Raw genomic sequence first — 8,967 nt, 5'->3', positions numbered from 1 at the left:
ACCAGGTCAAGATTGGTGAGGCTTCGCTTCCTGTGATATGGTGGCGTCGTAAAGGGACAGACTGGAAATGATATGCAAATGGCACTGAACCGCATATACAACATAACAGCTCCTGGGTCAGGATAATGATGGGTAGGCTTTGTGGCCAAAAATAGTGTAGATACCATTATGGATTCTCAAGTGGTCGGTCTGGAAGTCTCTCTAGGTTTTGGTGCAGGTGGTGTTTTGGCTAGTAATGTTGAGGACTTGAAGGATCAATAAACTGTCTTCTGCTGTGGACCAACTTGCTGCGGGGGTGAGGAGCAACGAGTTCGTGCACTGGCGCCAGCCGGCATTCCATCTGATTGGATGGCTGTTTTTGTGGCTGATAGATTACAGGAGTGTGCGCTGTCAGAAGGGGTGAAATCCTGTAAAGTGCGCGGGAGAACTTCCGAGAACTGAGCATTTCTAGTCCTACAAAGAACGGGGCAGTACTGTATCTGATCCTACAAAACTCAGACAGGCCAAGTGCGGAGCATCAGAGTGGAGAAGCAGTTAGGCAATAGCATAACAACTTAATCATTTTCGATATTCAGTTCAAAGTATATAAACACCACTCAATGATTAATATTGCATCTGGAAAATGAACGATGTTATGGGTCTAAAATCTAAATTGGAGCACGTTGATAAGAAACAATGCATGAAAAATGGGATAATATAGTTGAAATATAGTTGGATGGTGTGCATGCTTACTGCATGCCCATCACAAATAAATTTGAGGCATCCAAAATGGTAGGAATCTGGATGACTAAGGATACTGATGAGAAAATAAGGAAGGAAATGAATGTGATGCATGCCACGATAATAATAGCTGTCAGAAACAGGAAGAGAATCTCAAACGCAACAGAGAGGATAATACTCGAATATGGATTCGCAAATGATAAGGTGGTTTGTGGAATAGTGAGTAATGAGGATGACACTGATCATCTTCGAATGAATATTCGTATGTTGGCAGAATCGGCAGACGCCTGGCAGATAAATTGCAATAAATAGGTACAGGTGACGATGCTTTTTGATAGGCAGAACAGAGAGGCAATACAGACTGAATGATACAACTTCGCTGAACGTAGAGGAGCAGAGAGACTTCAGGGTTAATGTGCTTGCATTTCAGATGGATGCCAGGGAAGTTGAAACATCATAGAATATCATGAAATCGCTACAGTTTGGAAACAGGGTTTTCAGCCCCACTAGTCCGCACTGACCTTCGGAACACAAATCCCCCCATACCCATTCCCATTACTCCATTATCTTATATTTACTCCTGAGTAATGCACCTAATCTAAACATCCCTGAACACTTTAGCATGGCTAATTCACCTAATCCTTAGATTGTGAGAGGAAACCGGGGCACATGGAGGAAACCCACGTTGAGAGGAGGGGAATGTGCCAACTCCACACAGACAGTCACCCAAGGTTGGAATCGAATCTGGGTACTTGGTGCTGTGAGGCACTGTGAAACACTTATTGAGAAAGGAATAGAATACTACGGTTTTTACATAGAGGCGTGGAAGGTAAAAGCAATGAAGCGGTGACAGACCTAGAAAAACCATCTGGAAGACGCATTTGAAGTTTTATATTCAGCTGTGGGCAGCTTCAGTATGGAACATCTTAATGCCCAGGAGAGAGTGAAAGGGAGTTTTAGAAGAAATATGGAGGAATTCTGGATCCAATGAAAGGATAGAGTGAATAGTCATTTTCTCCTTGAGGCAGAGAACATTAAAAAGTGACCTATTTGGAATGCTTACACCTAAGATCAATTTTGACAGTGTAAAGAGTGATATCGTTTTCCAATTATAATTAGTAATTTGCTGATAACAATATGAAGTCTGTCAGCAAGAGCCAGTTGATGAGAAACATAGAACATAGAACATAGAAGAATACAGCGCAGTACAGGCCCTTTGGCCCTCGATGTTGCGCCGATCCAAGCCCACCTAGCCTACACTAGCCCACTATCCTTCATATGCCTATCCAATGCCCGCTTAAATGCCCATAAAGAGGGAGAGTCCACCACTGCTACTGGCAGAGCATTCCATGAACTCACGACTCGCTGAGTAAAGAACCTACCCCTAACATCTATCCTATGCCTACCACCCCTTAATTTAAAGCTATGCCCCCTCGTAATAGCAAAACGTTTTTACACAATGAGCTATCAGAATTTGGAATGCACTACCTGGGAAAGTGGTGGAGATAAATTGCACCAGGGAGCGTCAGGTGAACTTGAATGACGGTAGATGTTACAAAATATATAGGGTTATATGGTGGTCAGAAATGCACTGTCCGGCAGGGTAGTTGAGAATGCAAATCACAAAACCTTTAAAAAAGTATTTCAGATGAAGACTTGAAATGTCACAAAGTTCACAATTATCACATTTTGTTTTGAGAATGAAGTTTGTGTAGCCCAAGGGCTACATTTGTAGTCAGTATTTCTTGACAGTTTAGTGGATTTGGGTCGAAGGACCTCGTCTGACCCACTTACTTCTGTAATACCATGACAGTGATTGTGAGGGTGATTGAGGCAGAAACCCTTTAAACATTTAAGAAGCATTTAGATGTGACTTGAGATACCAAGGTAAACAATATCCACTTGGAAAAATGGTAAGTTAATACCAGATAATAGAGATGGCTTTGTTAAGAGCAGGTCGTGTCTGACAACTTAATTGAGTTTTCAGCTGAAGTAATGGCAGCAATGGACAGGGATAAAATTGGTGGAATATGGGATGAGAATACTTCAGTATTTGCTCTCGACTGGTGCAACTTCATTGTTTCAAGAGGCTTTTCCTATGCCATTACCTTATATGGCTCGATGGAAAATAGACAGAAAAAAATCATTCAGTATATTGGATGGTGTGGTATGAAGGAGAATTCGTTTCACCGACCGCAGTCCAAATGCCTTACCAATACGATTCTTTTGCTTATCAGTGCGTCTTTCTCTTTAATGTCACCTCTTCAGGATAATCTAACTTCCTTGCAGGAGGCACAGGCTGGCCGGCATACAACGTGCAATGTCTCTGATTCCGCAGGTTACTGGAGGACTGAAGAGTTCTGCCAACATCGTGCACACCCACAAGATGTCAACCAACCAGGAAACAATCAGAGAACCGCTCTAAAAAAACTATTTCTGTCAAAGCTAATTTTCTTAATCGTCCATAGTGCTGGTACAGCTGCAAACAACCGTCAACTTGGAGACCCTGAAGACCTCAGGATTCAAAATCGAGTTCAATAATATCAAAGTGCTAATGCTCCATTCCTTGGTAGAACACTACGCACCCGATCATGAAATGGGTTACATTCATTGTTACCAACTCATAGAGCTAATTGTAACCAGGACAGCTTGTCTTCTTTCCTGGCTTACCATCAAAATTGTCTTGGCGGACCCTGTCGTTTGCTTTCGCTCTCTCTCTCTCTCTCTCGGCTCCCTCACTACTTATCTGATCGCTCCTTTTCCCACCCACCAGACCCGCATCCAACGACGCATCAGCAGCAAAAATTCCTCATTTTCAAAGCTGCTTCTAGTTCTGAAGAAGCATCACTGCACTCAAAATGTTAACTCTGTTGTCTCTCCAGAGGTGTTGACATACCTAAAGTGTTTCTTCAGCATTTTGCTCTAACTCCATATGCCAAAGGCAAGTGTCTTTGGCTGAGACTCCTTTAAACTTTGAACAACATTTGAATCCTTCTCTCAGATTTAATATTAACAACTTATCCAACATTCTATAGTCCATAGTGCTGGTACATCTGCAAAGCCTTCCTCTTGGAGACTCACGTCTTCAGGATTCAAAATCAAGTTCAGTAATCTCAATGGAGATATGAAATTCAATGTAGATAAATGACTCACTGTGGGAATTCACTTTGGGAAGAATAACAGTAAGGCACAATACTGGGTCAATGGAAATATTTGTGTTAGTGTGGATGTGCAAAAATATCTTGATGTCCAAATACATAGATCTCTGAAAATTTCCACCCAGGTTGATAGCGCTGTTAAGAGGCATACGGTGTGTTAGTTTGTTAGAGGGATTGAGTTCCAGAGCCATGATGTAATGCAGCAACTGTACAAAATGCTATTGCGGCCTCACTTGGAATATTGTGTACATTTCTGGTCATCCCATTCCAGAAAGGACGTGGAGGCATTGAAAAAGGTGCAGAGGAGATTTGCCAGGATGTTGCTTGGGCTGGAGGGAAGGTTTTATGAGTGAAGGCTGAGGAACTTGGTTCTGTTCTCTTTGGAGAGAAGAGGGCTAAGAGTGGATTTAAAAGAGATATACAAGATGCTCAGAGGATGAGATAGGATGGACAGTGACAGTCTTTTTCTTAGGATGATGGTGTCAGCTTGTTCGAGGGGGCATAGCTGCAAATTGAAGGGGGATATATTGAAGACAGACGCAGAGGCAGGTATTGACTCAGAATGTGATAAGGGCATGGAATTCCCGGCCTGCCAATGCAGCAAACTCAGTGACATTAGGTGCATTTAAACAGTCCTTGAATACGCATGTGGACGATGATGGGATAGTGTAGGGGGATTGGCTTAGATTTGCTCACAGGTTGACGCAACATCGAGGGCCAAAATCCCTGTTCTACACTGTATTTCTCTATGTTCTATATTCTATTCCCTTCCATTTGTGGAATTGAGTTGCGAACACCTACCACTTTTTGTTTGTAAATGCATTTTCTAATGTCTCCCCATAATTGTCTGGTGTGAAATCTCAGACCATGCCCCATCGTTCGAGAATCACCAATATGTGGAGATGTTCTATCTCTAAATTCCCAGTCTTTTCCGTATTATATCTTGAAACTTTACAGCACATCTATCACAACATAACTTTTCAAATTCGCAAGGAAAGGATAAAATTTCGATATGTTTCCTGAAATAGCTTGATCCATGAAGTTGAAGAAACATCGTCATAAGTCTATGTTATACTCCTTCCAAGATGTCTGAACGTCACAACATTGAGGAAGTATTCAGATATGCACTTACAATGCCAAGACTGTGGGCCAATGGATGAGCACACGGGATTTGAATAGTTAGATGGCTAGTTTTGACTGATACGTGTATGTTGTACTCCCTGCAAGTTCGATATGTCCTTCCCAAGGTGTGCTGATCACATCTAATCACAGTACTCCAAGCGTCAACTACCAGGGTTTTGTTTATGCAGCACAGAAGGAGACATTTCTGCTGACGAGACGAGTAGAGACAACCAGGTTCGACCTCGTTGGGATTATTGAAAAATGGTGACAGGATGATCAGGACTGGCACTTAAATATCCAAGGATATTCAACTTTCTGAAAGGATAGACAAGAAGAAACAAGGGGGAGTTGCTTTATTGATGAAGGATATGATCAAGGTTGTATTGAGATTTGATATTGACATGAGGGACAAAAATGTTTGATCTGTCTGCATGGAAATAAAAAAGCAAGGTACTCCTACACCTTGATAGGAATAATTTACAGAATCCTGAAGAGTACGTATGAAGTAAGGCATGACATAAACCAGGAAAAAAAAGGAGGGCTTGTGAGAAAGGCGCAATGGCCGTTATGAGCGACTTAAACATAGGTATTGATCGGATTAATTAACGTGGTTAGGGGAGCCTCGAAGGCCTGTTCAGAGTGCAAGGTGGTATTTCTTAAAGCAACATGTCACGGAGCCAACTAGAGAAGTGGCACTTTTTGATTTGATATTATGAAACGATGAAACATTGGTAAATGAACTTGTCGTTCACAATCCACTTGGAGGGAGTGACCACGTCATACTCGAGTGAAGACAGAGTCCTATATAAGAATTTTAGCCGATTTGATTGGGGTATATAAAATATTAAAGGGCATTTATAAGCTGGATATGTTGATCAGATTTTCCCCCTTGTGATAGAGTTTTAGTGTTGGGAAAAAGCAGTTATGCAGGGCTAAGGCAGGAGTTGGTCGGAGTAGCTTGGGGAAAAAATGAAGCTCTGGAAGAGCTGAAGAACAGTGGCAAATGCTGAGGGAGGTGCTAAATATATCTCAATTGAAGTATATGAATTGTAAAATAGTTCAAAATCATCCAGGAAGTCAATGAGAGCATAAACACTAAACATTTCATGCTGTGAAGGTTAGTGAAGCTCTGGAGCAGTGGGAGTATTGTAAACGTCAGCAAGGATTCACTCAGAGCAGAATCAATCGAGCTAAGAGAAGCTAAGTTAACAGAAAACATAAGCACTGATACCAAAAGCCTCTATAAGCATATAAACAGGAAGTGAATAGTGGAAGCAAATATTGGACCTTCAGATATCATTAATAATGATCAACTCAGAAATGAGTTTCCTCGCTTGAGGAAGGATGTGGAGGTATTGGATGCCGTTCAGAGGAGGTTCATCCGGTTATTTCCCAGGGATGGAAGGGCTGTGAAACGATCAGGGTTTGTTCGTATTGCAAAAAGCCAACTGCCAATCATTCACTATATGTACCCAGCTTCGTTTCCAATTTATGAGCTGAACATGAACCTAAAGTATTTAGTTTCAGAGAATAACTCATAACCAGCAGGGGGTTACTCTCCTGCTAAGCAGTTACACATGCATCAGGGCAAACCTATTGATATAGGTTTGCCCTGGTTCTCTCCTTTCCCTCTATGCCTTGAGGTATTCACTGACAAGTAATTATATTTTGCACTGTTTTCTGCACCGAAACACTCTTCTGAGAGTGAAGGATATACTTTATGTGCTTCACCTGTTAACCTACTTTGCATCAGGTTATATTTGCATTCCTTGGGTTTCAAATGACGTAGACATACCATTTTTTTTCCTCAAATTTCAATTATTTCCCACAAGGCCCTCACTATTCTGGGAATCAACATACAAATTAAATATTTTGTCAATTTGTGCGAAAGTCCCTTCAACTAATCAGCCCAGAAGTGAAGGATTGTGGGTAGAGATTTGAACACTCTGCTGACAGGACACATGGCCCGAACAGCCACGATAGTCCACAATCCTCAGTAAAGTACTGTATCGTTACCCCTCAGAGAGAGAAACGTTGAAAATGAAAGTCCCGTTATTCCAGAAAATTGTCATTGAATTGCACATTGACTGCACGAATTGTCTCAATTCACTGATCAATTGGACTTCGTTCGACACAGAGAGCAGACCAGATGCCTGTAACCGCAAAGAATTATTTAAAGACCTGTAGCTGCACCTAAGTCTTCATGAACCGTTAAAATATAAGTATTAAAATGAAAACACGAACTCCTGGATAAAGACCAGCGTATGTATGCGAGGCAGGAATTGCTCATGTGCGTCAGTGACTGTGGGAGAGAGTGAGCGGGTCTTTCTGCATGTCTGATAGTGCACACAAGAGACGACATTTGTGTGTGAGAGTGAGACAGAACGAGAGAGATTGCATGTGTGACTTTGAGTTAGTGTATTTGATACAATGAGAATGTTTGCAAAAGTTTGTGTGAGAGTATGTGTGAAAACATGTGTGCATGTGCATACATGTGTGTGAGAGACAGTGGTTCTGAGAAAGAGGGCTTGCATTCTTGTGTGTCTGAAATGAGATTACCTTCTTCAAATGCAAAATAAATAACTACTCAATATTACGTATAAAGTCTTGGCAGTCAATTAAACAAGTATTGCCAACTTTCTCTGAGGATTTCGTATAGTCCTTCTATTTTGCTAATTAGAACCTGGACCAGTACAAACATGGATTAGCACATGAATCAATCCAACTTGTCTTCTGCAGTTACTCTACAGATAAATATAAGGCTATCTGGTCCAGCATAAGTTTACAGTTCACCATGTATACCAAAACATGATGATGAACCAGCAACCCAACTGCAAGCAAAGATAGACCAAATCAGAACACAGGAAACAATTCAAGAGAATAACGGAAGTTTTAGATATTGGCGTGGTGGGGAAATTGTAGAGAGTAGTGTTTCAACGTGAGACAGCCCTTATGCTACCAGATTGTCAACGTCGTTGCTTTGAATGGTGCTGCATAAGAAGTCTGTGATCAGAACAGGTGGGTGACCTCGTTAAGAAGGCAAATGGTATACTTGCCTTTGTTAATAAGAGCGCGAAAGTGATGCTGCAGCTGTATTCAACGGTAGCTATGTCACAGATGATGTAATGTATGCAGGAGTGAAATCCACGCTTTTGTGAAGTGGAGGTTGTCCCCCTAACTACGAACTAAAAGTTTAGTAATGTTTGGAACAATTTTCCTGTAGAATCCGCTCAGTTGTAAAACTCGTAGTACTTCCTTCTTTGAGGATGGTTTTGGGAATTCCTCGATGGCCTTCACCCTCATGTTCCTCAGTGTTGTCACCCACTTCCGTTGCTGTGCCCGAAGAATGCCATTTCCACCTTCACAATTCCTCGTTTTGCAAGTTTATGATCAACGTCCCCTGCCATAATCTTTCAAAGAACTCTACCAAATTTTCCATGTGATATTTCCACGAATTGCTAAATATCACTAAGTCAGCACAATTGGTCAACTCTACAACAGGTCTGTTCACAAGACTTTGAAAAGTAGCTGTTGCAGTTTTAATTTCAAAGGGCATTACTTTAAATTAAAATAGCCCGTTTGGGATCACAAAAGCAGAAACATCTTTTTTTCTCTCTGACTTTGACCCGAATCACAAAAGAAGTCTAACTTTGTGATGTCATGTCCAGATTTCTCCACACAAATCTTCAGTTTGGGAATTGATTGTGAGTCAGATTTAGTCATAGCGTTGATCTACAGACAGTCAATCCAGAATAGTTCAATAACTTCAAATTTCGTCAACAGGCTGGGCAAACTACATTTGCTTTAATTCATCTCAATGAACTTCCACTTCCTTCTGAAGCTGCGTTTATTTCAAAAGATTGAACCTGTACGGATGTTGTTTTATCCATTTGTCAGCCTCATCGACTATGGCCATAGTCCTCCCTCTTCCATTTCTGCATAGGTGCCCATAGCACGGTAACACAAA

This window comes from Chiloscyllium plagiosum, unplaced genomic scaffold, assembly GCF_037043375.1.
Source record: "Chiloscyllium plagiosum isolate Xiang-an unplaced genomic scaffold, Cpla_swu_hap1 HiC_scaffold_52, whole genome shotgun sequence".
Classification (NCBI taxonomy): Eukaryota; Metazoa; Chordata; class Chondrichthyes; order Orectolobiformes; family Hemiscylliidae; genus Chiloscyllium; species Chiloscyllium plagiosum.
Note: the sequence above shows the minus strand (reverse complement) of the source record.